This window comes from Crocuta crocuta, unplaced genomic scaffold, assembly GCF_008692635.1.
Source record: "Crocuta crocuta isolate KB4526 unplaced genomic scaffold, BGI_CrCroc_1.0 scaffold119, whole genome shotgun sequence".
Lineage (NCBI taxonomy): Eukaryota > Metazoa > Chordata > Mammalia > Carnivora > Hyaenidae > Crocuta > Crocuta crocuta.
In genome coordinates this window covers 10,023,669-10,049,278 of record NW_027551562.1, presented here as the reverse complement: position 1 = coordinate 10,049,278, position 25,610 = coordinate 10,023,669, and the positions used below count along the sequence as shown (strand labels likewise).

Sequence of the window (25,610 nt, the reverse complement as noted above, 5' to 3'; positions counted from 1 at the left end):
CGGTGGGAGGGCTGGGGGGACGGGGGCGGGGCGCACGGGAGGGCCGGGGGCGCTCCGGCTCCGCCCCCCAGGGCGCGTGTGCTGGATCCACCTGAGGGCGCATGCGCGGGTCTCCCTGTGGCCTCTGTTCCCACTTGTGGGACGCAAGGGGCGGCCTCGGGGGCGTCCCGTCCGCGCCTTCCTGACTTACGAGGTGCCTCCCCGTTCTGAGTGCGGGTCCTCCCGCCCCAGCAGCCTGCAGGTGACCAGGTGTGTGCTGGCCCCGGGGGAGCCCGGCGGGGGCTCCTGTCGGGGGTGGGGGGCTCACTCACTGCTCCGGGGCGCGGGGCTCTGTGTGCGCCATCCGGCGTGGTGGCGGCAGCCATGCGTGTCACAGGTATGGATCGCCGCCCCATCGCAGAAAGTTCTGCGGGCCTGGCCGCTGGACGGGATGGGCCTCTGCCGTCGCCGCCTCACCTGGCCCCCGCCCTGCGCGGCCGGCCTCCCGCCCTTCTGCTAGTGCTGGGGGCTGGCGTCTCCCACCAGTGTTCGCCTCCCTTCCTCTCCAGCTCCTCCTGTTACGGCCGGCACTGCCACTGCCACGTGTGTGCTGTCGTGTCTGCAGTCCCTGGGGGCCAGAGGGGCTTCTCCACTGTGCCCCCCGCAGGGACACCGTGTTTGGGTGGAAGACACAGATGTCCAGGCTTGCAGTGTCCCGTCTGCTGAGAGCGTACTCTGGTGAGGTCGCGCCTCTCCGGTGCTGGGTCCTGCGTAGAAATGTGGTGCGGCAAGTGCCTGCCCAGGACAGCTCGGGGTCCGGAGCCAAGTCGCCAGTGCAGATGGCTGTGGGAGATGGGCGGATCCAGGAAGGCTTCCTGGAAGAGGGGAGCCTTAGCAGTGCCACCTCCACATCCATCCTCTGTTGGCCTGGCTGCACTGTGTCCATGCGACTTTCTGTGCGGGTGAGCCGGGTGCCTGGGCACAGGAGCTGCTGTCTGCTGGCTTCCAGGCTCCCAGGCAGGCAGGCATCCCTGAGCCCCTTCTCCAGCTCCCTGCAGCTGCAGGGTGAAGGTCGAGGTCTGGCTCCTGCCTGTTCCTCCAGCCACATCTTCTACAACCTGCATCAGGTACCCCAGCCACGTTGGAGGCTTTGTCTCCTGCATTCATGTCTTTTTTTCACCGGCATGATGGCTAGGTCCTCTGCTTGGAATGGCCTTGTGTTCCTGATGTCCCCTTTGGAACCTTCCTGTCCCCTGCCCCCCCAGATGAGGTTCACCCACAGGCTCGTGGCCCAGGGCCCTGGTGCTCAGCTTGCCTTCTTTGCTGCACCGAAGTGATCTGTGTGTGGTCACGCGTGGCTGAGAGCCCGGGGGCACAGGGACCTCCATCTTGGTCACCCTTGCATCTTGGGTGCTCAGCCCAGTGGGGTGTGGGCACCCTGCAGGCTGCAATGAGCGCGTGGGTCAACACAGGGCAGCAAAGAGTGCGTGGTGAGAAGTGCAGTCGGGGCTGGACGCGTGTTCAAGACATGGGGAAGCTCGAGGCAGGGGGATGGGCTTACCCTCTGGTTACCTTCCCGCTGGGCAGGAAAGACTTGCACTCTGACCAAGCATGTTCTGAGCCCTAACGACAAGGGTGGATGTGTGCTGCAGGGTCCCAAGGAAGGGGGCCTTCCCGGGTCGTGGGCTCTGAGCCGGGCCAGGCAGCACGGTGACATTTGGTTGGCTAGAAAGGGCGGGTGGTATTGTGGGTAGTTAACACTAGTTATATCTGCTGCGCTCACTTGGGGCTCTGGGGGCCAGGCTCTGGCCCTTGGCACTTTAGGCTCCGTAGCTCAGTTCATCCTCACAGTGAGCCCAGGACAGGGCCTGTTCTATTCTCATAGTACAGATGAAGAAACTGAGGCACAGAAAAGGGAACTTGCCCCGAGTCCCTCAACTGTGAAGTCCTCAGATACCGCCCATTCGGCCGGACACACCTGCTTCCAGGGTTTGCGCATCTTGTTCTTATTACTCCTGTTTGGGGTGTGAGCCTCTGGTCAAGGCTGATGTCATTCACTTACCTATTCGCACACTGTGCGTCTGTGGTTGCTGGGTCCGTTCTGACCGCCGCCGCGCTACAAGTGGAATTTGGTGTGTGCTTCTAACAAGCGATTCCGTTTGTTAGAGTCTGGTTTGTGAAAGCCATCCTGGAGGCTTTCCTGGGTCGTCAGGGATGCTGCTGTGCACACGTTACAGGGTGGGGTCACAGCGAGTGGTCAGCAAGGGTGTAGAGAGGAGGCTCCCCTCACTCTGTGTGTGGCTCTGGGTGAGGCTGGAGGGTCTGGGTACATATTTGGGAATGAGTCCTCGATGCTGGTGAGGCCCCAGCTGACTCTTGAAAGCTGAGCTTCACCTGGGCTGGGGGTGGGAAGGCGGTTGCAGGCAGTGGGAGACAGGAGAGAAGGCCTACAGGGGTGCGGGTCCCCCACAGCCCAGTCTGGCTGAGGGCCGCTGGGGGAGACAGGCTGGGGTGCGGGGACGGGGTGCTGTGGGGGTGAGGGAGTGCCCGAGCGGCTGTGTGCGCCCCCTTCTGAGTGACGGCGGACTGGCCCTGCTGGACGGCGAGGGCGAGGTGGGGCTGCTCGGACTTGGCGAAGCAGGAGCGCGGCGGGAGCAGAGCAGTCACCCCGATTACCGACCTCTGGTGTCTGCCCAGCCCCTGCTGGGCTCCTTGTGTTCCTCAGATCGGAGACCCCTCCACCCCCAGGGCCCCGCATCCACAGGCCCAGGCCCCGAAGGGACCCGTCCGGTCACCCCTGAGCTGCCCCGTCTGCCCCACGTTCCCCTCCCGCTGCTTCGGGACTGGAGGCGCCTCCGCCCTGAAGGAGGCCCTGTGAGTTGGCGGCCGGCCGCGGTAGCTGTGCCGTGACTGTGTTGATAAAGACCTGACCCCGCGCCGCTCTCCCGTACGGAGCTGCCGTCAAGCTCGTTCTGAAGGAGAGCTCGGCAAGGGTCTGAGGGCTTTAGGGAATCCAGGTATCAAAGTGCAAAATAGCGCCTGGGGACCAGAGGCTGGGCAGACGGTGAGGCTGGGTGAGGGGGTGGAACGAGCTCACTAGTTGGCCGNGCTCGGCAAGGGTCTGAGGGCTTTAGGGAATCCAGGTATCAAAGTGCAAAATAGCGCCTGGGGACCAGAGGCTGGGCAGACGGTGAGGCTGGGTGAGGGGGTGGAACGAGCTCACTAGTTGGCCGGTGGCTGGCTGCCCCCCACCCGTCCCCACCCGTCCCCACCCGTCCCCACCTGTGGAAAGATGCCCTGTCACTGAGTCAGGATCCTCATGGCTGTGCTTGGGCCTCCGCCTGTTCACATCTGTCCTTCTGTCCCCCGTGCCAGACCCTGGGTGTGGGCTGAGGGGTGCACACTGAGCCCGTGCGGGACTTTGGGCTGCAGGGTGGCTGTGAAGGAGGAGGGGGGATGGCTTCTGCAAAAGACGGGGGGGGAGGCACCCTGAGGGGCAGTGGGGGCATTGATGTGCTGGGNCCCCCCAGCCCCGGCCTCCCCCCCCACCCCGCCGGCCACGGCCCTGGCCACCTTTGGCTGCCCTCCACTGGGAGCCAGAGTCCATTCTGCCACGTATTTGGAAAGGGATGTGTTTTTAAAGCAGCAGTCCAGGACCAGTGTCCCCCGCAGGGGAACCACAGGGCACAGTAGCCCCCTTCCTGGGCTGGGCTCCCGGCTCTGCCTAGGCTTTTCCAGCTGTGCCGATGAGGAGCCCGGCCCCTCCCCTGCTGCACCACCCTCACTGAGGGTGCCAATGAGTGTGGGGGGCCGGGGGGAGTGTCCCATTCCCTCCCTCCCCGGTCCCTGGTCCAGAGAGCCCGCAGCCGCAGGGGCCGCCATTCCGGCTGTCTGCAGCCTCCGGCCTGGGTCCCCGCTCACTCCTGTGCGGCCCTCCTTGCCCGGGGGCGTGGGGCTGGGCCGCCCTCCTGGGGACAGCACTTGGGGGTGCTGGTGCTCGCGTGGCTGTGCTGCCTCCCTCCCTTGGCTTTGCAGCTCCCGATCACCTTTCCAGCCCCTGGGAAGCCTGCCGGGCCCACTTCTTGGCCTCCCGAGCCTGCCCTCGGGTGTCTGCTCCGCTGTCTGTCTGTCTGGGACGGCCAGCCCTGCCGGGTGACCCCCTCCAGCTGGGTCGAGTACTGCTGTCGGAAGCCTGCCCCGTGTGTGGGGCCTGCCACTCTGGTCTGCTCGAGCCCTTCGGGGCGCAGGGCACATAGAGAGTCTCGCCTGGCTGGTTCCTCTCTGCCTGTGGTGTTGGGCTCCCTATGGGCTCCCTTGGGGTCACCCGTGGTCCTGGGAAGGAAAAAGCACATAGTAGGTGCTCAGTAAACACTTGTGTGAGCACCGGCTAGTGGTTGGAAAGGGCTGTTACTGTCTGCTGGGCCCCTTGTGCACCTGGGGTCACCCTCCACCCCCCGTCTCCAGCGGGTGGGAAGCCGTGAAGGGCGGTGAGAGCATGGGTGGGCCAGCCGTGAGCAGGTTCCTCACGTGTGCCGTGTGCAGCCCTGGCAGCAACAGGAGACGGGCTGCTTGGGGCTGGAGCCGGGGCTGGGGGAGGGGTGACTCACAGCTGCGGGTGGAGCCTTCCAGATCCTGCAGCTCACGGCTTCCAGGACACGGGGTTGGGGCAGGTGCTGGCAGGTGGGTGACGTGTGCACGGTGCCGCAGGGCCCTGAGGAGTGTCTCCGAGACTCCGAGCTGCGTGGGTGGTGAGGGGTCTCAGTGTCACTGATGGGAGCAGGGTAGTGGGTGGGTCCCTTCCCTTGGACTGCGAGAGGTGACCTCGTTTTCCAAGGCTGGAGGCGAGCTGGGCGTGGAGGCCCGCGTGGGCCATGGCATCTGGGCCCTGCCTCTGCCCTGCCGCCCTGTGGCGCTGTGGAGCCTGGGGCGTGGAGGGCTGCTGGGCCAGCAGGCGTGGCGTCGTCCCTGGGGGATGGGGACCGGGCTCTAGTCACCGCCGTGTGCGCCCCTCCCGTCACCCAGAACAGCTCCTTGGTCATGTTNGGCCGCGCGGGGAGGCAGAGGGCGGAGCTGCCGCGCTGCGCCTTCCAGCCCTGCCCCCTCCCTGCTCCCGGCCCGGCCCGGAGAGGAGGAGCACCTGCTACCTTTCTGGGCCTCTGCCCTCTGGCGGGAGGGGCTGGGAGGCCCTCGCACGGGAGGGGCCTGCGGGCAGCCTGCGTCAGGTGTAGGCACAGACGTGCTTGGGCGGGTGGGGGTCCGAGGGTGCAGGCTCGCCCTTGCTGCCGCAGGTGACGGGCACCCCTGGGATGGGCAGGAGCGGCTCAGTGCAAGAGCCAGGCTGACGGGGCCGCCGGCGCCGGGAATGTAGGCGTCCTGTCCCGGGGAGAGGACTCCGGGCTCCGGTCCTGGGAACTCAGCGCTTGGCTCAGAAGGGAGCTGCGTTGCTTTTGTTCACAACTCGTCATCCGGAAGGAGTCCCGCGGCTGTGCCTCAGGGGGCCGGGGACGACGGTGCTCCCCGGCTTCCCGAGGGAGGGGACGGGACTTGGTGGCCGGCTCTGCTGACGCTCACACCGCTGGGCCGGGCAGCGTTGTGCCTTTGGAAGACGGGCCTTTGCTCCTGGGGCCCCCGTTTCCTCCTGGGGGTCCCTGGGGGTCCGCTGTGCACAGAGACGTTGGACCTGGCCTCCCCTCCCTGCTAGCTCCACGTCCCAGGGGGCAGGTGCTCGGGGAAACCCGGTCAGGCTGAGTATCACCCCTGCTCTGTGCACCTAGTGGCTTCGGGCTTGGAGATGAACGGCCTGGTGTCTTTTTCTATCATTAAGTGTTTAATTTCGTGACAGCGACACGTTCACATGTAGCCGAAAGGCGTACTTCTGAGCCACGCCGTGGACCCTTCCCCGGTTCCCCAGTGACGCGTCCTGCAGAGCTGTAGTGTGCTGTCGCAGCCAGGGCCGCGGTGTGGATGCAGCTCGGGTACAGGCTGCTGGTTTCCAGCGCGGAGAGGACCCCTCCCGAGTTGCCCTTCGCAGCCACCCGGTTCCTGCTGCCCCGCCCCCAACGCCTGCGACCTGCCAGTCCGTCCTTCTTTCTCCAGTGTCATTTCAAGGATGTCATATACGTGGAGGCCAAAAGCATGTCACCTCCGGGGACCGGCTTTGTCTCTGGCATGGCTCCCTGAGATGCCCCAAGGCTGCCACACGTGTCAGTAGTTTGTTTTCTTTCATTACCGAGCCCTGTTCTGCGGTGTGGACGGACCACGGTGAGCTCCCTCAGTGCACTCGCATTTCTGTGCTTGGAACAGTTTATGTGAAAGCGTGTAGGGAAGCCCACACAGCCCGACACCGCAGCGGCCCTTCTTCACCCCACGGGTGACACCGCCCCTGGTTTCTGGTGTATGCGGCCGGGGCTACGAGTATCTTTACCGGCCCAACACAGCTACAAACTTGTACGTTTTCCTTCGTGTCTCACAAGTCGTATGCTGACAAGTTTGTGCACCTTGGTCGTTAGCCCCCCCAGCCCCGCCCCTGCTAAACAGAAAATCCAGGAGATCTTTCTATATTGGTACAAAGGCTTCTCTTTTTCTTTCTGACAGCTGCGTGGTGTTTCCAGCACAGAATGTGCCGGAATCAACTCAGTGGTCCTTTGCTGGTAGCAGCGTAGGTGACTTTCAGGCCTCGGCTGTTATGGAAGGAACAGCCTTCGTCCATGGTTAAGCACGGCATGTGTGTGGGGTAGGCGCCCTGCAGTGTAGATGCTGGCCCGAGGAGACACGCACACAACCCGCCTTCCCGAGGGCAGCACAGTGGGCGCCCCGGGGAGGCTGCGAGGCGCCCGGCTCCCCCGTGCTCCCCATGCCAGCCGTGAACAGGCTTCACACAGGGACACGTCCGGGTTCCCTTTGGGGGAATAAGTTTGCATCTTTGTATGTATCAAAGAGTCATTTGTATTTCCCTTGTGCCCTTTCTGTTCCTTTGTTCATTTTCTACAACCTGTGCTAGTTGATCTTTTTCCTATAGATTATGGAAATCAGCTCTGGGAGCGTCAGCTGAATGAGGCCATTTGCCTTCTCTGGTTACCGTTTCTGTTTCACCATCTAGAAGCTCTTCCGTGGTTGAATTCATCAGTGTTTATGAATTTGGATTTTGAAATTTTGTTACAAATTCATCGTTGTGGCTTCGGATTTTGAGTTCTGGTTAACAAGGGCTACTTTTTGTGTTTACAGAGACTCGGCCTTCTCCTGGTGTTCACGGCTTTAAAGTTTCCGTCCGTTTGTTTTTTGCGGTGTGTGGTGTGAGGTCCGGGTGTGATGAGCCTTTTCCAGTCACTTTAGCAGGAGCCCCATCCAGATGGTCTCCCCTGGTCTTAGGTTCTGGCTTCCTCATGCCCTGAATTCCCATTTACGTTTAGGTTTTTTTAAACAGATGTGGTTCTCTTCGCGGTGAGCACTCAGCACGAGGCGCGCGGTCTTAAACGCAGGCGTGGGAGGCGGGGTTGCCGGCGGGAGGGAGGTGGTCTAGGGCGCGTCTCGTGGACGTCCTCCTCTCGCTTGACTGAGGCTTTATGTCCCTCGATCAGCAGCTCCCCGTCCCCCCGTGCCCTTAGTCCTGGCCGCCCTGCCCCTCGGACTCCATGAATTTGGCTGGTTTGGATGCGACAGGTTAGTGGAGTCACGCGGTGTGTGCCCTGTGACTGGCTCATTGTGCCGCACCGTGTCCCCAAGGGGCATCTGCTGGCGCAGGTTACGGACTCTCCTCCTTCTATTTTTTTTTTTTTTAATGTTTCATTTATTTCTAGGAGAGAGAGAGAGACAGCGTGAGCAGGGGAGGGTCAGAGAGAGAGGGAGTCACAGACTGAAACAGGCTCCAGGCTCTGAGCTGTCAGTCAGCACAGAGCCCGACGCGGGGCTCGAACCCACGAACCGCGAGATCATGACCTAAGTGAAAGTTGGACGCTTAACCGACTAAGCCACCCAGGCGCCCCAGTCTCCTCCTTCTAAGAGGCTATTACTCCGCGGCGTGCAGGTGCCACGTTGTTCTTACCGGCTTATCTGTTGGTAAACAGACTGTTTGCACAGCTTGCTTCTGTACCTTGGCTCCTGTGTACGGCCCCGCAGTGAACACGGCAACGCCGCCATCGCTTCGCGAGATCCTGATTTCACTTCCTTTGGATAAATACCGAGGCGTGGGATTGCTGGATCGTTCGGTAGTCCTGTTTTTGATTTTTTGGGGAACCTCCATGCTGGTTTGCGTAGCGGCCGTGCCGTCCGCATTAACAGCGTCTACACGTTCTGGTTCACTACATCCTCCCCGGTGCTTGTTAGCGTTTCTGTTGTTTTTGACGGATGTGAAGTAATATCTCATATTGGTTTTGACTTACGTTTCCCTGATAATTAGTGATGTTGAGCATTTTTTCATATCCTTGTTGGCCATTTGTATGTCTTTTTTGGAGAGATGCTTGTTCAAGTCCTCAGCCCGTTTTATAATTGACTCACATCCTGGTCTCTCCGCCCTGTGCTGCCGCGGCCCCTCGCGTGTTTTGGAGACGAGCCCCGCCAGATGTCTGGCTTGCACACGTTCTCTGCTGCTGCCTGGCTGCCTTCTCGCTCCGTCCACGGTTGGCGTGGCTCTGCAGACGCCTCCTCGTTTGATGCGGGGCCACTTCTCTGTCTCGGTTTCTGTTGCCTGTGCTCCAGGCGCTCGCTGCCAACACCAGTGTCAGGAAGCTCCTCCCCGAGGCTTTGCGGCTTGGGTCCTACACGCATTTGAGTTTTTAATTTTGAGTGGATTTTGTGCGCGGTGTGAGCGAGGGTCCGTTTCATTTTTGCACGTGCAGCGTCAGCGTTCCCAGCCCCGTTTGTCGGAGAGGCTGCCCTTTCCCCACTGCACGTCCTTGGTGCCCCTGCCGAAGGTTGGCTGTGTGTGTGCTTGACTCCCGGGCCTCTCTGTTCTGTTGTGCTGCTGTCTGGGTCTGCCTTCCGTACTGTTCTAGTGTCTGGTTTGTAGCGTAGTTTGAAGTCAGGATGTGTGTGATGCCTCCCAGCTGTTTGTTCTCTTCTGAGTTGAGATTCTTGTTTTCTGTGAGCTGGTCCATTGTCCGCGTAGACGCTGCTTCGCAACCCTTGTACTGTGTCTTCACATCTCTCAGAACGGACTGCTTCTGTGTCATAATTTCGGGGGTGGATTCGCGATTGTCTTTACATGTGAATCACCCTGTCTGTTCTTTACCTGGTCCCTCCCCCAGACAGGCGCGCATTCAGACCCCCAAACCAGACCGGTCCCTCCCCATGACAGGCGCGCACTCAGACCCCCAAACCAGACCGGTCCCGCCCCCAGACAGGCGCGCACTCAGACCCCCAAACCAGACCGGTCCCGCCTCCAGACAGGGACGCACTCAGACCCCCAAACCAGACTGGGTTGGGGTTGGGCTTGTGTTGGAACTGTGAGGTAGCTGGAGAGAGCGACACCTTTGTGATCCTGAGGCTTCCGCGCGAGCTGTGGTTTATCGTTCCCCCCCATTTTGGTCCCTTTGCGGTCCTCTTCAGTGCTGTCACGCCTTCTGTCCGTGAGGAGTCTTTTCCGTGCTGTGCTGTGAGCACGAGCGTGTGTGAAGACTGCCGGCTTCTGCATGAACTCAGTCCCGTCCTCACTGGGCTCTCCTGTCTCGTGTGGTTACTGTGGGTCTTCGGGTGTCCAGGCGCAGCGGGCAGTGCCGCGCACCCTTCCCTCCCAGCCTCGTAGCCTGGGGTCGGCCTGTGACCCGTCGTGGGGGCCGGTTCCACGGTGTCCGGGTGACTGACCGCGGTTGTTGTGGGGGCCTGGTGGGCATTGCCCTGGGTGTTTTTCCATCGAGCAGGTTTGCCTTTTGGACTGAGATATAGATGTTTTGTGTGCCAAGGAAGAGCCTGTCCTTCCTCTTTTATTTTTTTAAAGCAAAAATCACTGTCGAGGTTAGTCAGTTCCCATTTCAGTCAGCGATCACGGACGTCTCTCCCCGGATATGTGAACGTGAGACCTGACACCAGTGGGGTGGCTGAGGCGCAGTGCTCTCCGTGGACGCACCTCACGTGGCCTGAGGTGTAACGCATGTGAGCAGCGGGGCTGCCGGGTGCCTTCTTCTGCTCGTGGTTAGTTTAGCATCCATGTGCCGCTCTTCACAGGCAAGGTTGATCTGTACTTTTCTCTTAAAAACATTTTTTTTAAATGTTTATTTATTTTTGAGAGACAGACAGAGTGTGAACAGGGGAGGGGCAGAGAGAGAGGGAGACACAGAATCTGAAGCAGTTCCAGGCTCTGAGCTGTCAGCACAGAGCCTGATGTGGGGCTCAAACTCACGGACTGAAAGATCATGACTTGAGCCGAAGTCAGAGGTTTAATCGACTGAGCCCCCCAGGCGCCCCTGAATTACATGATTTTTAGGGGGCAAGTAGAGTTCCCCTGTGAAACTATGGGGGCCTGGTGCTTTTTTGTTTGTTTTGTTTTGTTTTGTTTTAAGGAAGAGAGTTCTTTTTTAAGTTTTCTTTTTTGGGGTCAGTTTTATAAATCACACATTTTCCTAGAGAAATACCAGTCTCATCCGAAGTATTAGATTTATTCACAGAGACTGGAGTAAAATGGCCTCTTGTGATTCTTTTAATTTTCTTGGTTTCTGTGTTTATTTCCTTCCTGTTTGCTCCCATCTGTGCGTGGCTGGGTTGAATGAAGTGGGGATTAGGCTCACTGTCGCCCTGCACGGCCAGAATCTGTGTTAGCTTGTGACCCCGCAGAAGCTCACCTAGTGCTGGCCTCCTGCTGGTAAGAGAAACAGAGGATAGGCACGTATTTTGTGTCTTCTGTGTATGGTGGTACTGTATACATACAACACCGTAATCTAGAGGAAAGAAAGTGTTCTTAGAAAAACCACGAGGAAGGGAAAATATATTTATAGTACCTCCTACAAAAATGCCACCTACAAGTGGGTCCACGAAGTTCAGACTCCTGTTGTTCAAGGGCCGACTGTAGTGATTCTTTTATCGTTTTTATTTGTCTTCAAAGATTCAGCTTTTAGGTATTTCTTTTTGATTTTTTAAAAATGTTTTATTTATTTTTGAGAGAGAGAGAGCATGAGCAGGGGAAGGCCAGAGAGAGAGGGAGACATAGGATCTGAAGACAGACTCCAGACAGACAGACTCTGAGCTGGCTGTCAGCACAGAGCCCGACGTGGGGCTGGAACCCACGAACTGCTAAATCATGACCTGAGCCAAAGTCAGACGCTTAACTGACTGAGCCACCCAAGCGCCCCAGCTTTTAGATGTGTTTATTAAGTTCAGTTTTCTTTTTTTTCTGCTTTTCAATTCACCACTTTTTGCTTACAGTTAACTTCCTTTGCTTTTTCTCAGGTTATCCTTTTTCTTAGGTGTTTGATTTGTATGCTTGGTTCATTTGCTTATTTTCTTTTCCAAAAAGTGTTTCATGTTTTTTTTATTTAAAAAATTTTTAATGTTTATTTATTTTTGAAGGAGAGAGAGAGCATGAGCAGGGGAAGAGCAGAGAGAGAGGGAGACACAGAATCTGAAGTAAGCTCCAGGCTCCGAGCTGTCAGCACAGAGCCCGACACGGTGCTTGAACCCATGAACTGTGAAATCTGACCTGATCCGAAATTGGATGGTTAATTGACTAAGCCCCCCAGGCGCCCCAAGAGCTTTTTCTTAAGTTCTGATCAAAGTTCTTAAGTTCTGATATTTTTCCACATCATTGCTGCCTTCAGAAGGTCTGTAATTTTGGTTTATATTATCTTGTTTGGTCCATGAGTTGCTGAGGAACAAGGTTTAAAATTTCCAAGTGACATGTCTTTTGATTCATTGGTTTTTTATTGGCAATAGTTTTAGTTGCGTTTTGATCGGAGAATACGAACCTTCTGGGTTTTATGCAGTTTTCTTTGTGGTCCTAATATGGAGTCCGTTTTGGTCACGGTGTCACAGGTGCTTGGAAAGAGGATCTGTTTTTGAACCGGGATGTACGGAGGCGGATGTGTATCAGTCAGTTACACAGCGTCAGCCGTGTCCTGGGGTCACGTGTACCTCGGTTTCTGTGCGCTTGCTCTGCTGGCGATGGAGGCGAGTGGACCTCGGTCTCTGACATTGGCACATTTCTGTCTTGTTTTCCTCGTTCTCCTGTGAATGTTAGCTGCTGTGTGGCTTGGCGCACAGCTACTTAGAACTATTTTATTTTTATTCTCATTTGCACCTGTTCGTATCATGAAGTGCCCTTCTTTGTCCCATTTGTACGCTGCCTGCGTTAGGGTCACGACTAGTTTGCATTTGTTGGTGTGCCTTTGCCCATCCTTTTATCCCTGACCCTTCTGAGTGACCTCACACGTGTGTCTTATGTGCCACGTGAAGTTGGATTTAGCTCTGTGATCCAATCTGAGGATTTTTTGTTTTTTTTTAATTTCACTGGAGAAGGTAAACTACGATAGTTGGTATAGGTCAAGTAGATTTGATTTAAGTTCTGTCATGGGGTGTGTGTGTGTGTGTGTGTGTGTGTGTGTGTGTGTGTGTGTTTGTGTTCAGCATCTTTTACTCCCTGGGGTGTTTTCTTCTCTGTGTATGTTTTGAGTCTATATGTTTCTGACATTTAGCAGAGTCTGTATCTGCCATAAGGGTTCCCCTTGTTACGCTTCTTCACGTGATGCCGTGAGCACTCTGTGTGCGTGGGGACCAGCTCTTAAGCACCTTCTGTGTCGAGCGGAATATTATCTCCTCCTGTCCTCGTCCCCCCGACCCTTCACCCCCAGGGAGCCACTCTGCGCCTTGGAGCCGGGAGTGTGTGGTGCACGGCAGCAGGGCGCTGCAGGTGTGACTAAGGCTGTGGTCCGTAAGATAAAGAGTTCGCCTCGCATTATCCGGGTGGGCTCAGCGTGGTTACTTGAGCCCATAGAAGCAGAGCACCTTGTCCGGGGAGAAGTGAGAGATTCTGAGAGTGAGGAGGAGGAGTTGGGGTGCGGCCCCCCATAGGGCCCGGAGGGGGCCCCTGGCCTGGGGCTGACCTGCTGGCCACCAGCTCGGAGAGTGTGGCCGCAGCCCCGTGGCCGCGCCGACCCGTGTCCGGCCAGGGGTCCGAGCCGCCTCCTGGAGCCACGGGCAGCCCGGCGAACTCCTGACCTGCAGAAACTGAGAGACAGCAGATCTGCGTGGCCTGCTGCCAAGTCCATGGTCATCGGCTTGGGCAGCAGCAAGGAGCAAATGCCCCTTCCGTGAGTGGTGGTGACATTCATGTGCCTTGTCTGTCTCTTCCCCTTGTGCGGGTGTAGTCAGTACGGTTTATTCTCTTTCCCAGCTTTCACCTTCGTGCCCTTACTGCGCGTGTCTTGTCATGGAAGCGTCGGTCGGTGGTCCCTTCCGTCCTTGGTCTCCGACCTCCCCCTGACGGGCCGGCGGGCTGGGTCGTCCGGCTCTCCTTCCTGCCTCTTCCCTCTCCATTTTTACGCGCGGCGTCACCTCTCCATAGTCACATGTGTGGTTTGCCTTCTGTCCCTCCAGCCCCACGTCTGTCTGTCTTGCATCTTCAGGGAAGTGGGCTCAGTGCTCCCAGCCCTTTCCATCGAGTTCCCGGGTCGGCCACTGGTGGGCTGAGCTTTGCCCTGCAGATGCTTTCTCAGAATGGCTGGTGGGCGGGGGCCTGCGTGTTCAGAATGGGGCTTCTGGGCTTGGGGGGCCGCTTGCGTGTTGTGGGGACCCTCCATCCTCTGGTTGGCCTGCAGCGGCCCCTCCATCGTCTCCTCCCTGGGAGGGTCACTTTGGAGAGCACCCAGGCCCCCCCCGCCCGGACTGTTCTCTTCCCGAGGCTTCCACGTCTTTCTTTTCTCTTCAGGAGGTCACCTCTCTTGTTTCTGTCCTTTGTGACACTTTTCTTTGTTTTCTGGGATTTGCAGGCTGGAGACTCTCTGTCTCTGAGTCTGGTCTTGCAGTGCTGCTCGAAGACTTCCCACGCAGGGACGAGTGCTCGTGGCCTCGCATTTCAGGGCTTTGCTCTGCTTCCCGTGGGGTGTGTGGGTGTTGCTCACCTCTTGGTAGGTGTCCCTGCTCTTTTCTCTGTCCCTCGCCCCCACCTCGTAGTATCTGTATCAGTGCTGGGCAATTTTTCTTTCATTGTGCTTTTTAAGAAAGTTTTAAAATGTTTTTTTTTCATTTTGGTAGTAAAATATACATAACATAAAGTTGATCATTATAATCATTTTTTTAAAAAATATTTTTATTTATTTCTAGGAGAGAGAGAGAGAGACAGCGTGAGCAGGGGAGGGTCAGAGAGAGAGGGGGATACAGAATCCGAAGCAGGCTCCAGGCTCTGAGCTGGCAGTCAGCACAGAGCCCGACGCGGGTCTCGAACCCACGAACAGCGAGATCATGACCTAAGCGAAAGTCGGACGCCTAACCGACTAAGCCACCCAGGCGCCCCCATTATAATCATTTTTTAAAAAGTGAACTCTGCACCCAGTGTAGGGCTTGAACTCATGACCCTGAGATCAAGAGCCCTCTAGGCGCCTCCACTCTAACCAGTTTTAAGTGTGTAATTTATAAGGTTGTGCGGCCACCACGACCATCCGCCTCTAGAACTCTCATCTTCCCAAACTGAAGCTCTTTCCCTGTTACACACCGGCTCCCCGTGCTCCCACCGCCCTTGCCGCCATCATTCTGCTTTCTGTCTCAGAACCGACACCTCCCGGGACCTCCTGTTGGTGACATCACGCAGCATTCGCGCTTTGATGTCTGTTTCCATCCAACACCATGTCTTCAGGGCTCGCCTGTGTCGTGGTGTCTGGATTTCCTCCTTTGTCTGAGCAGGAGAGCGGTGGAGGGTCTGTCACCCAGCCGTCCACGGACACTTGAGTTTCTTCGTGTCCTGGCCGCTGTGAACCTGGTTCCTGTCCCTTCCGTTCCTTCGATACGTGGGTCTCCTGGGCCCCTGGGAACGCTGTGGCTGCACACCCACCAGCAGGGCACACGGTTCCCTTTTGGCACGTCCTCCCCAGCTCTTACTATTTTCTTGGTGGTTCCGACAGTAGCCGTCCTTCTGGGGGTGAGGTGGCACCTCGCGGTGGCCGTGGTCTGTGTTTCTCCGACATGGGTGATGTCGAGCGTGTGTCCGTGTTGCGCATCTTCTCTGAGGGCCTGTCTCTGAGGGGCCCTTGGCCCGTTTGTAAAGAGGACTGTTCCTTCCGTTGTTGAGTTTTAGGAACTTTCTTTATGTGCTCAGTGTTAATCCCTTATCAGAGATGCTTCCCGGCCCGTGGGTTACCTTCCACTCCCCTGATGGTGTGCTTTGATGCACAACAGTCTTTAATTTTGGTGGTGTCTGATTCATCTTTCTTTTCCTTTTTTTTGCCTAAGCGATTGGTGCCAGACGTGAACAGCCATGGCCATCTCCAGCACCACGAAGCTGCTGCTCTGTGTTTCGCTCTTGAGTTTCAGACTTCTTGCTCCCACGTCTAGGTCTTTGATCTTTTTTTGCACCAGTTTTGTGTATGGGGTTAGGTAAGCATCCAGCTTCATTTTGCTGAGTGTAGCTGCCCAGTTTCCCAGCACTGTGTGTTGAAGGGGAGACTGGCCTTCCCCGTTGAGGGGTCCTGGACCCTCGTTGGAATCACTGGGCCACTTACTGGAGGATCTGTTTCTGGGCTCTGTTCTCTGCCGCCGGTCTGTGTGTCTGTCTTCATGCCAGCATTTATGCCGAAACCACAGTTTCGATGACGGCAGCTTTGTAGTAAATTTTAAAATCAAGAAGTGTGATGCCTCCAACTTTGTTCTTTTTCAGTATTGTTTTGTCTTTTGAGACTTCATCGTTCATTTTGGAACAAACTGTTTCTTTTCTGGATCAGTCTTTGTGAGAGTTCTCCCTGCCCCCTTCTGGGGGGGCAGGGCTAGAGGGGATCAGCCTGTGCCCGCAGGCCGCCCATCTGGGCATTTCTCCCCATAGTCATGGCTCCTGTTCTGGCACAGCCTGGCTTCTAGGGCTGCCTCTGACACCCCTCCTTGCCCAGCTCTGTTCTCAGTGACTCAGGGCCCATCTGTGGAGCTCAGGGAACCTGAGGTCCCTTTGAGACCTGCCTCACTCTGCTCCCCTCCCCACTCTGATCCCTGCCCTTCCTCCTGTGAGGACTCCGCACAGCTCCCTGATCTCCGCAGGCCTCACCTGTGCTGTAGGGCTGCAAATTGTAGTTCTTACTTCTCTGAATACGAAGCATTCAGTTACTGTTAAGTTTTCTGTTTGATTATTTTTTGGGAGGAGGGTCATTCTCACCTTCTTAATGTGATTTCTAGAAGCAAATAGGAAAAGCTATGCTCAGTTCGTTTCCTTGTATTCAATAATCCGGACTGTGGGAAGGAAAACAGGATGGTGTGGTTCCTGTGCCTGTTCCGGTGCTGGCATGTAGGACTCATCCACACCCTTGCCCCCTTCTGCCATGACAGAAGGGCCACCAGCCGTGCAGGGCTGAGCTCCAGGCTGGAGAGGCTGGCCCTGCGGACCAGCAGCTGAGCGGGCCTGTCACACTCAGCACCACGGACAGCTCCAGGGTGTGGCCAGCTCCAGGGTGTCCCTGCAGGAGCCTCTGACTTGAGGGGGCCTCCACCCAGGGCATCCTGGCCTGCCCACAGGGATGCCACCTCCCTGCAGACCCCAGACCCCAGGGGCAAGCGGCTGGAGGTGCAGGGCTGCCCTGGTGTCTGAGCCACCGGCCTGGCACTCGGTACCAGCAGCGGGGGCGTGCAGTCAGGGGAGGGCTGTGGGGTATTGCTGTGGGTTGGGGGTGAGGGAAAGCCCTCTTTTCACCGTGAGGCCCCCTGAGGTGGGTCTGCGTGTTCAGTGGTCTCGGGAAGAGCGTGGGCTTGGGGGCCCTGGCCCGTGACTGCTGCCTGCCACCCTGGCAGGTGGTGGCAGCACTCTGTGATTTAAGTCTGCCATCTGTAATGAGGGGAACCCCACTTCCTCCGCCATATTCCCTGAGGCCTTGCCGCAGCCGTCACCTCCTCCAGTGGCACGGTCTCCCCCCCGCCCCAACTAGCACCCTGTTCAAGTTCCCACATCGCAGCTGCAGTGGAGGCGGGGTGTTGACGGCCTGGGCGGTGGCCCCGGGGCCGCTGGCTTCTGGGAGGACAGGACAGTGCCGCTGGGGGTGATGGCAGGTGGCAGTGCCCGTGGCGGTTTCCTGGTGGTGGGACAGTGCGGCCCTGCTCGGGTCCTGCTGCCGTGGGGTGCTCCCGCTGGGACCGTGTGAGGGGACGGTGGGGTTGGAGGTGAAGCCGCACCCCAGACACTTACAGGGCTGGCGGCGCTGGTGGTGGTGACGGTGCCTGCTGGGAAGACGCTGGCCTGTCGCTGTGCCCCGTCCCAGGTCCCCCCTGCCCCTACACGGGGCTTCCTTGTGATTGAGGTTTTACCTGTGTGCCTTGACCCTTTCCCTGTGACCTGTGGGCCAGCCCCTCTGCACCTGGGCCTCACTGAGGGGTCCCGGGGCTGGGCTGCCCTGGCTGTCCTGCCGTCACCGGCCGCTGCGTGGAGAGCTGGGATGTGACAGCCCGGAACGGCCCGAGCTTCAGCCTTGCAGCCTGGTCCGGTGGCCGGGGCCCTGGGGGGTGGGGCCAGCACAGACCTGGGCAGGACGGGGACCTGGGTCTGGATCCTGCCTCAGCCTCTGACTGGGCTTCCTGGGCGAGTTCCCGTCTCTCTGAGCCTCAGTTTCCCACCTGTGAAGTATGACAGCTAAGATTCCTTTCCTGCGGGTCCGAGGGTTAGCTGGTGACCGGTCCGGCTGTGCCCGAGCAGATGGAGCTCACGACCCCAGCCAGCCTTGCCCGCACTGCCCGCCCCCCCCATCAGAAGTCTCTGGGTCTGAGGGGGGGTGTGCCTCTGGGCCCATGCAGCAGTGCTGGCGGGCGCGCCCCCCCCCCCGTGACTCAGGCTGTCTTCTTGCTCCTTTGCTGCCACCGTCCTGGGAGAGGGCTCTGCCGCTGGAACAGGCAGCTGGGCGGTGGGCTGGCCTCCTGTGGCCTTCCCGGGGGGCGGAGGAGCGGGGGCTGGGGCGGGAGCCGTGCAGCAGGTGGAGAGAGAGAAGGGCGAGATCCACTGGCGTCCTGACCGCCCCTTGGTGCCCTCAGCGGTTCTGTTTCTCTGTGGCCCATTCTGGGCGCTGTTCCGCAAGGTGCCTGGGGTGCCTGGCTGGCGTTCCGTGTGACGCGGAGTCCATGTTGCTATAACAACACTCCGAGGCGCGCCACTGCCGCTCCCCCAGCTGGCCCCCTCTGCCTCGGGCGGCGAGGTGCATGTGGGCCGAGCATCTGGCCTGGGTGTGCGTGGGGAGAGAGGCAACAGTCAGCCAGGGCGTGGAGGCCTGAGGGTGGGTGTGGGCATGAACTGGGGCTCCGTGACTCAGGGTCTCTGCACCCAGATGCACCTTAGAGGTGAGGCTGTGTGCCCAGGTCACCCGTGGGAGGGGACTTGCCCCAACCTGCAGCCGCTACCCCGTGGAAGGAAATGGTGTCCGCAGTCACGATTCACCAACGTCCCTTTTGCTGTGTCCTCCCCTCGGGCAGGGGTCCTGAGTCCCAGCCAGCCGGCCCGAGGCGGCAGCATCCACGGGAAGAAGGTCCCCCAGCAGCTGTCCCCAGCCTGCACCCCCAGCTGCACACGTGGGCCATCCTGGCAGACAGACAGCTGGGGGACCCGCTTCTGCCCAGGTGCCTGGTGATCTTAGGCACATTCTACCCCGTGGGCCTCCACAGAGGGTCGCCTGTGGCCAGGACCTGGGAGATGGCTGTGCCTGCCTCATGAGAATGAGTCGGGTTATAACTTGTCGGGCCTGTCCCATCGAGTTGGTTGTGTCCATGTTGTTACTGTCGGGAAAACCACATGGAGGAAAAGAAACAAAGCACCTGCCCTCGGTGTCCCTGCCTCTGCACCCCCCCACCCCCGCCTGTGGGAGCCGCTCCTAACACTGCCGCCTGCCCTGAGCCCTGCGTACACCCTGACCTCCACTGTGGCCCCTCGGAGGGTGTGGCTGTGGGAAGGGGAAGACTCAGGGACCTGGGCCTGACCACCAGTCGGCTCGCTCGGTGTCTCATGGCCCTGGCACCCGGCTGTGGGAGTTAGTCACCCATCTGCAGATGTTTGCCGAGTGGGCCAGGTGCTGGTGACATGGAGGTGGCTGAGATGGGGCGCCGGCCGTGGGCCACTCACCATGTGGCCCAGTCAGTTGTGGCTGGTGACCAAATCGGGGCTCAGCCTGGGCTCCTCCTGGGCCAGACCGTGGCTGGCTGGGGGCCATGTGTACCCAGTGAACCCCTCTCTCAAGGAGCAGAGAGGCTCTTGGACAGGAGCAGGGGCCAGGTGTGTCTGTCACATACAGGCTGCTCCGGGTCCCTGCTGTCCGGGCCACCTGGCAGCCTGTGCACAGTGTTGGGGCACCGGAGGCCCCTCGGCCAGCACGGGGGTCCCTTGGCGAGTATAGGGTCCCTCGGTCAGCACAGGGGCCCCTCAGCCAGTACAGCCTCCCTTGGTCAGCACGGGGGCCCCTCAGCCAGCACGGTGGTCCCTCAGTCAGCATGAGGGCCCCTTGGCCAGCAGGGGGGCCCTCGGCCAGCACGGTGATCCCTCGGCTAGCACGGGGGGCCCTCGGCCAGCACGGTGATCCCTCAGCTAGCACGGGGGCCTCTCGGCCAGCACAGGGCCCTGAGCACTCACTGCGTGCCTGCTGCTCCAGCTCTGGGGACACATCCGTGACCAAGGCCGCCACATGCTGTGGCCTGGGTGCCTGCACGGCCCCCACCCGCCCCCCCAGCCCTGAATCTGTCCTGTCCTCCCGATCACCCGACCCTGTTGTCGGGCCCAGGAGCGCTAATGTGTGCTGGGTTAAGTGAGGGCGTTCATTTCATTTCTCTGGATTCTAAGAAGTGGCGTGTGCCCAGCAGAGCTCGAGGCCCCAGCAGCTCACATCCCGCGTGCTGGGCCCTGAGTGGGCCCATGTGCCCGCGGCCTCCCCTTCCCTGCCACTCAGCCATGGCGTTCCGGGCAGTTCTGTGACGCTTTGACATATGATATTCCCCCTGCAGGGCACCCTTCAGCGGCCATAGCGCACTCACAGGGGTGCAGCCATTGCTGCGCTGTGGTTGCCGGATGATTTCATCTCTGCAGAGAGAGACCCCGGCCCACAGAAGTCCCCCCCGCCCTTCCCGCCCCTTATCCACCTGCCAGCCCGCGGTTTGCATCCTGTCTGCGTAGATTTGTTCTGGACATTTCGTAGACATGGAATCTACCCGCACGCGGCTCTCCGTGGTGCTCACGGCTGTCCCGGCGCGTCTGTCCGAGGCCGGCCCGCCGGGTCCCCCCGACTCTTCCACGAGGGCCGTCTGGACTGTGACGGAGCTGGCGGACACGAGGCACCCAGATCTCCTGCGTGGGGTGCGGTGTGCTTCGAGGGCTGCGCTCACCCGTGAAGCCACCACCCAGCAGTCCCACCCGCCGGCAGGTCCCTCGCGCCACCACACCAGACGCGGGCGTTGTCGGTTCTGGAATTTCACATACGTGCCGTTGTACCCCGTGAACTCTCCGTGGTCTGGCGTCCTGCGTCTGACTCCACGTCCCTGGGAGTCCCGCCTCCACGGCCCCACCGTCTTCTGGCGGGTTTGTCCCTTCTCCCGCTGGGGCGTGTCTGGGCAGGTTTCATGTTGGGAGGTGACAACCGGAAGCGGGGGAGGGTGTCTTTCCACAAAACCCCCCAACAGTTCTCTCCCTGGTGGCAGCTCCCGGGGCGGCTCTGCGACACGCAGGCATTTCTAGCCTCCTCCTCTTTCACGTAACTTCTGGGTGTTTCCCCCGAACTAAACGTGTACTTTTAACGCCGTTGAGAATCACCGTGTGATATTCTGTCTCGGGTATCGAAGCTGATGTATTTAATTCTCACCATTGGTTAGTTTGGTTGTTTCTGGTTTTCATTTTTTATTTTGTAACGTTTCTGAGTATTTCCTGTCTGGCTGCTGGAGTACAAGCGGGTGCTGGGCAGGGTCCTTCAGCCGGGTTTTCTCCGTGCGGGGGGTGGCGCGAGGGGCCACCCGTGTGCCCCGCTGTGCGCCAGCACCGACCCTCCTGCCTGTGGCTTTTCGCATGGGTGGGGTGTGCACATTTCTCCTTGGGTTCTCTGCTCACGTCCGTGCTGGCTTTCATTACCCTCGAACGTGTTCCAAGGGCAGTGTGTAGGGGCGCCTTCCGTGGGAACGAGAGCAGCCTCCGTCCTGTGTGGTGCGTGTTTCTAGTGCTGTTGCCTTTTAATCTTGCCTCTGTTGTGTTTGGATTTACGAAATCTTTTTTTAATTTAATATTGCTGCCAAGTCTATTTTCCTGTGTGTGTGTGTGTGTTTAACATTACTTTTGTATTTCTGAGACGTTGTCTTTTGGATTGCTTAAATGTTTTCTTTTTTTATTATTTTAGAGACAGAGCGAGCCAGTGTGGGGGAGGGGCAGAGGGAGAGACAGAGCATCTCAAGGAGGCTCCACCCTTAGTGCAGAGTCCAGCATGGGGCCTGATCCCAAGACCCTGGCATCATGACCTGAGCCGAAACCAAGAGTCAGATAGATGCTCAACCAGCCGAGCCATGCGGGTGCCCCAAATGTTCTGTATTTAATATATTTTTTAAAATTCTCACCCTTTAGTCCGTCTGGATTGTTTTGTTCAGGTTTGAGAGGAGGAACTAGCCGGCTTGGTGCCTCCCGGGCGGCTCTGCATGCCGGGCACCTGCCCTGGGGGTGGTGTCCCGCATGCACTTGGTGGTGGCGACAGTCTGCTGGGGGGTGCTCCCCGTGGGCGGGGCGCCAGGGGGCAGGGTCCCCCTCTGCCATCTGGCCTCCCCCCGCCCCCTCCCCCGGGGCCTCTTTCCTGTTTCTCTGTGTTTTCACTGGACTTGCACTCCTGAGCGGCTGTGCTGAGAAGCCGTGTCCCCGGGACCAGACCGCAATCCGCACCAGCTTCACCTTCTCTTCCTGCTGCTTCCTCTTACGGGGCTGTGTTCTGTACCCCATGTGCTGAGTCCTCCCTCCTTCCCCGCCGTCCGTCTGTCTGTCTGTCTGCAGGGGTCCCAGTGCCTGCTGGGCTCAGCCCAGTCGTCGGTCTCTGGAGTGTCAGCCGGGGCGGGGGGAGCAGGTCCCCCGTGGCAGGACGGCCTGTTGGCGGGCTTGCCTCGCAGAGCTCCAGGGCCAGCACCCCTCTGCCGTGTGGCCGTCTCAGGGTCCCTGACGTCCGGGTCCCCACCTGTCACTGACCCGGGCTCCTGCAGCAGCCTGGGGCAGGCCCTGGGGACCGTGGCCAATGGACAGTCCTGGCGGGAGCTCTGAGGACCACCCTGGCCTCCTCCTGGCGGGCGGCGGTCCCCGGATTTTACTGGGGTCGACTGTGGGGTGTGGGGGGAGGGTCCACGTTGTCCCTGCCATCTCCGTGCCGCCCGCTGGTTTGAGGCTGGGCCGGTGCTGGCTCCCAGGGACCTGTCCTCTGAAGGGCGTGGGGAGGCCCGGGTCTGACTTGTAGCCGCTTCAAAGGCCAGAGGGGGCTCTTCCCAGGGAGCTGGTCCCGGGGGCCTCCCCCCCACCCCGTTTCTCCTTCCTGGGCCACCAGACAGATGCCCGGGCGTCTCCGCGGACAGGTTAGGGACAAAAGTGCTGGGAAGAGGCTGGGGGAGAGAACAGGGAGGGAGCAGAAGCCGGGACAGGGGCTCAGAGCCGCAGGCCCACCTGGACCTGCTGGGTGGCCTCGCTGAGTGTGCCCTACAGGGGACGCAGGGAGGTGGCAGGAGGGCTCACTAGTTAGTGTTGTGTGGCCCCTGTGTGGGCTCCCTGCGCCACCACGCCCGGGGGCGGGGGGGGGGCCCGTCCCACACACAGTCTTCCCTTTCCCCGCGCGGGGACTGTCANGCGCCACCACGCCCGGGGGCTGGGGGGGCCGTCCCACGCATGGGCTCCCTGCGCCACCACGCCCGGGGGCTGGGGGGGCCGTCCCACGCATGGGCTCCCTGCGCCACCACGCCCGGGGGCGGGGGGGGCCGTCCCACACACAGTCTTCCCTTTCGCCGCGCGGGGACTGTCGTGTCCCCCTGCATCGGGCGGCAGGAGCTCACCTCGCTGTTGCCTCAGGCGCTGGCCTTCCTTGGACGGAGCGGTGACCGCGTGGGATCTGTTCTGTCGGGAGGCCAGCTGCACCCGCGGCACCGCTGCGGGTCTGTGCGGGGGCCTGTGTCCAGCCTTTCTCGTCCTGTTGGTTGGTTGTTTCCACGCACAGAGTTTCAGGTAGGGAAGCGTCTGGCGTTTACTGTGATAGCTTCACGGAGACGTAATTCACACACCCCAAAGTTCACCCTTTCGAAACGTGTGACCCAGCGGTTTTTGGTGTGTTCATAGAGCTGTGTATCCGTCAGCACTCGCATTCCAGAACATTCTTGCGGGCCTAAAAGAAAGCGCACACCCAGGACACCCAGGAGCTGCTCTGCCTCCAGCCCCCCTGGTCCCCCGACTGCTTTCTGTTCCGATGGATTTGCTCTTTCCTGACGTGTCTCCTAAGTTTAATCGCACACGTGTTGTTTCTGTGTCGGGTCCTCTCTGCCTACAGAACGTTCTCCAGATCCGCCCGTGTCTGCGCCCGCCCCTCGTTCTCAGGGTGTTGGACGGAGTCTGGGGATCGCCCTCCTTCCTGAGAGTTTGCTGTTTTCCTGGGTACTGTCCCCTCGCCTTCCCTGCGGACTCGTCCTCGGCCTCTGACCGTAAGAAGGCTCGCTGGGGTTCTGATCGGGTGGGACAGCCCACCTCTTCCCGAGACCGAGACCGAGACCGAGACCGGGACCGGCTCGTCCCATCCAGGAGCGGGGGCGGGGTCTCTGCTGGAGCCCTTCTGCCCCTCTGTGTCCCCGGAGTGTTTTCCAGTGCTTCTCGCTTCCTCTACCTCTTCCTGCGCATCTGTTCCCGGGTGTCCTTCTTCGTCGTCGTCAGTGGGGCCTCTTTGCCACGCTGTCCTCTGACCGGTGTCTGTGTGTGGGGGCTGTTGCTCTCTGAGCATGAACTTCACACCCTCCTACTCCACCCACGTCTTTGACTTTCGACATTCGCTTTGGGTTTTGCACACACGCTGTCATGTCAGTGGCAAAGAGACCAGTCATTCCATGTCTGTGTCGACTGTCGATGGCCTCTGCTGTCAGGCTGCCTGGCCTGGACCGGTCCCTGGTCCCTTGGGAGGGTGCTGGGTGGTGCTGGGCGGGGCGGGGCCTCCCGGACCTTTTATCCAAGGGGTGTTGACTTCACCAATCTCCAGAAGGTTCTCCTGTGTTTCGTCAGGGGTTTGGTTGGCGTCTGTGGGCAGCTTGTGAGCTCTCCCTCTGGTCCACTGAGGTGCTGGGCCTCCTGGTGTTTGTATGCTATGCGTTCCTGGAAAAGGAAACTGGGGTTTGAATCTTATGTCCTTAGTCATCTACTTAGTATTTTCTTTTTTTTTTAATTAAAAAAATTTTTTTTAATGTTTTATTTATTTCTGAGAGAGAGAGAGAGCGTGAACAGGCGAGGGTCGGAGAGAGAGGGAGACACAGAATCCGAAACAGGCTCCAGGCTCTGAGCTGTCAGCACAGAGCCCGACGTGGGGCTCGAACCCACGAGCCGTGAGATCATGACCTGAGCCGAAGTTGGACACTTAACCGACTGAGGCCCCCAGGCGCTCCATCTACTTAGTATTTTCACGTCAGTGCAAAACTGAGTTATCAGTAGACACTTCCTTAGAGAGAATCTGGAAGGTTCCCTTCATCGTCCGTGCCCTGGAATAATTTATGGAGCGTTGGAGCCGTGCCAGAACCCCCTGCACAGCCGTCTGGCCCTGCTGTTTTGTGGGGGTGGCTTATGGTAACGGTTTCTATTTCTTCTCTGCAAATCCGTCCGTGCAGGCCGCCCCCCGTGGGTCGCTCTTGGTGAACCTCACTTTCCTGAGACATAACTTCTTTCATCTGTGTCGTACAACTCAACTGTGTAGATGTTTGAAAGTAGAGCCTTATGATTCTTTAACCTTTTTTCTGTTTCCGTGATTACTTTTCCTTTGTAACGTGTTTCCTCCCCATATCACAGATCTGTTTCCTCCCCATTTTCTTGAGCGTGTTAGCTAATGGTTGTCTTTGTCAGTGTTTTCTAGAAAACAGGATTTTGATTTATAAGTCGGATCTACTATTTTTCTATTTCTTACCTCATTAAAATTGGTTTTATTTATGTTGTTCCTTTGGTTTCTTTTGATTTATCTTATTGCTTTTTTAACTTACTTTTTTAAAAGAGTAGATGTATTAGTTAACACGTGTGGGGCTGCAAATAACAGGAAATCAGACTGACGTTAGCTTACGTGACGTGGAAAGCGTCCACCAAGCTCACGGGAAAGGAAATGCAGGCGCGGCGGCTGTCAGGGATGGCTGCACGTCTCCGTGGGACTCTTGCCGTGGCCTCCCCTGTGCGTGAGCGCCCCGGGCCTGTGGTGACAGGACAGCTGCGAGCGGCGGGGACACGGACGGGCACCGCGGGAGTCGGCGTCATTCCTGGCGCACCTTCTCTTCCCTCGGGACGCGGTGCACGGCGGGCATCCAGTAATCGTCCCTGA

General features: G+C 59.0%; 1 protein-coding gene across 1 annotated transcript in view; it reads left to right on the top strand.

The window, feature by feature from the left end:
* Positions 1-25,610, top strand: part of TSNARE1 (t-SNARE domain containing 1) — an 88,719-nt gene that overhangs the window by 103 nt on the left and 63,006 nt on the right. The window lies entirely within an intron of this gene.